General features: G+C 38.5%; 1 non-coding gene across 1 annotated transcript; it reads right to left on the bottom strand.

Annotated features, from left to right (window-relative positions):
• Positions 1–1,381: 1,381 nt before the first annotated feature.
• Positions 1,382–1,488, bottom strand: LOC148584106 (small nucleolar RNA R71). Its single transcript, XR_015913056.1, has one exon. It is a non-coding gene; the product is annotated as a small nucleolar RNA R71 (small nucleolar RNA).
• Between the last annotated feature and the right edge of the window lie 1,712 nt (positions 1,489–3,200).

Consider the following 3,200-nt stretch of genomic DNA (forward strand, 5'->3'; position numbering starts at 1 on the left):
CCTGGGTTTAATAAAAGTAACAAAAGAAATCCACACCGGGTTCTTGGGTTAATCAACATGGGGAACTGGGAGTATACACCCATGCCTTAGGACTCTTGTGTTTGTCGATTTCCACAGAATCATGCTTTCTTAAAGAACAACTTAGTATACACCATGCTAAATCCTTTAAGAAAGAAAAGAGTTAGAGTATACACCCATGCCTAACTCGTTGCTTAGGAAAATCTATAGCTTAAGGAGTATATACCCATGCCCTTAGGTTGACAAACATTAGATATACATAGAATGATCAAAACATTCGCATATTGTTATATTATCTAAATATAATTAGTGGTGAATATCAAAGCCCTACTTTTCTATTATTATCAAATCAAAATCAATCTTTGTTTTGTTTTACTTAAGAAATTTATTTTAAGCAAAATTTAGCAATCTTCGTGGGAATGATCCCGTACTTGCATCATATACTACTATGTTGACCTTGTGCACTTGTGGGTAAAACGTACAATTATTTGCCTATTAATTTAGGTAGATATTAGCACAACAAGTTTTTGGCACCGTTTCCAGGGATTGCGGCAAATTTTGTTTAGAATTATTTTCCTTTAGTTGTGTTATTTTAATTTTTAATTTTTAATTTTGTTTTTATCAAAAATAAAAAATATTGTCCGGTTATCTTAATTTTCCTGTTTTCTATTTGTTCCAGTTTTTGGGGCACCAGCATTTTGTTACTACAATCGAGCGGCAGCCGAGTACAATCGAGCACACTAACCTGTGATCGAGCGCAGTTCCAAAGAGCATCCGAACAAGCAGCATTGAAGCTGCTTTGACTGCAGAGGCAATTCAACTTATGCAATGTCATCGATCTCAAGATTCAACCATCCTTCCACTCAATCCCGAAATTGAGCGAACAATTCAACAAAGGCCTAGTGACAAAGAAGAAGAGGAAGAAGTTGAGGAAACAATGCAAGATTTGCAAGAGAACCCACCAATAGTGCCAAGACCACTAGAGGCAAATCCACCACCGGTGCGAAGACCGATGAAACAGGCTTTCATCCCAATGAACCTCAATCAGCCATCATGCATATCATATCAATCAGAGGTGGAAGGCAATTATTATATTTCTCCTTAGATACTCAATGCATTGACTCACTTTAGGGGCACAGCTACTAAGGATCCTAACTTGCATCTTAAGGAGTTCTTTGATTTATGCAAGCTGCAGCACATACAAGGCCTAACTTCGGAAAGACTCAGGTTAGTCTTCTTTCTTTTCTCTTTGAAAGATAATGCTAAACTGTGGTATAATTCTTTGCCTGCAGATTCCATCCATACTTGGGAAGAATTAGCCACCAAGTTCCTGAAGAAGTTTTTCCCAGCTAAAAAGACAAGAGAACTTAAATGGGAACTTCAAATGTTCCAACAAAGAGATGGAGATCTTTTCTTTGAGGCATGGGACCACTTCAATGCATTGCTTCTAAAGTGCCCACATCACAATATCCCTCAAGATGATCAGGTATAAATTTTTTATGGAGAGTTAGATGACACTAACAAAGGGATGGTTGATTCAGCTTGTGGAGGTGCACTTATGGAAAAGAGTAGTGAGGAAGCCATGGAGCTCTTCGAAATACTTAGTGAGTATTCCCAACAATTCTGCTCTAGAGGAAGGCGAGGAGTAAAAAGTAAAGGCATGTATGAAGTGAACCTCAATGGTGGATCTCCAAATCAAATGGCTGCTGTGGAAAGAAAGCTGGATATGATTGTCAAAGCCATGACTGCTTTGAACATCTCACCTATTCAATAGGACACACCAATTCAGGTATGTGCCATATGTTCTTATTTTGGTCACACCACTAAGACATGTCCTTTATCTCTATTTGCAGATCAAGAAGAGGCGAATTATGTGGGACCAAACAATTACCCCCTCAAGAACAATCCATACTCCAACACCTACAATCCAGGGTGGCGCAACCACCCCAATTTCTCATGAAGTAACAATCAGAATGCTCTAAACCCTCAAGGACAGTAGAGGAGTCCCCAACAAGCAGTCTTACTAGTTCAAGAGCCAAAGAAGAATGACCTGGAGAGTATTGTACATCAATTTGTGATTGTGCAACAACAAACCAATGCCAAGCATGACCAGTCCATTCAAAGGACCGAGCAAGCTATCCAAAGACTGGAAGTACAAATGGGGAAAATGGCAAAGGAGTTGAGTGAAAGAAAGCAGGGTGAATTTTCATCCTAAACAATACCCAATCCAGAGGGTCACCAGCAATTGAAAGAAGTCACAATTCTCATAAATAGCAAGGTCATAGGAACTGAAGAGCCACTTCAAGCATCTCCAGATGAAGCCTCAACATCGAAGGTAAGTAAAATGGAGAAGGTGAATGCACCACCCTTCCCTCAAAGGTAAGTAAAACCAAAGAAAGAAAAACAACTCATGGATATTTTTGAAACCTTGAGGAAATAGGAGATTAATATTCCTTTATTAAATGCAATTAAATAGATTCCCTCATATGCTAAATTTTTAAAGGATTGTTGCACTAATAAAAGGAAGTTTCAGGAGCATGAGACAGTGGCCTTAACAGAGGAGGTAAGTGCAGTTTTGTTAAGAAAATTACCACCAAAGCTAATAGATCCGGGTAGTTTTACCATTCCTTGCAGGATAGGAGACCATTCTTTTGAAAGGGCACTACTGGATCTCAGAGCAGAGGTTAATTTGCTACCTTACACTGTATATGAGACATTGGGTTTGGAGCAGCTTCAACCAACCTCTATCACCTTACAATTGGCAGACAGAAGCATCAAAAGACCAAGAGGTATACTTGAGGATCTTTTGGTAAAGGTAGGTACATTTATTTTACCTGCTGATTTTATTATATTGGATGTGGAAGAATCTCCTATGCCATCACCTTTACCTATTATCTTAGGAAGACCTTTTATGAGAACTGCTGATACTACAATAGGTGTAAAAAAGGGTACTGTGAGCATGAATTTGAATGGTGAGACAATAGAATTCAAAATATTCGATGTATTGAAATTACCTCAAGATGATTTCGAATGTTTTGATGTTTGTATGATCCAAGGTGTTAGTGAGAGTTTTGCAAGACCAACACAATGATCCATTGAAGACCCCCTTCACTCACAATTTCACAAGGCCAAACATTAAGCCAAATCATGAAGATGTTATTGAGGACATCATTGGAGTAGAG

Source organism: Corylus avellana, chromosome 8 (genome assembly GCF_965113065.1).
Source record: "Corylus avellana chromosome 8, dhCorAvel1.hap1.2, whole genome shotgun sequence".
Taxonomy (NCBI): Eukaryota; Viridiplantae; Streptophyta; class Magnoliopsida; order Fagales; family Betulaceae; genus Corylus; species Corylus avellana.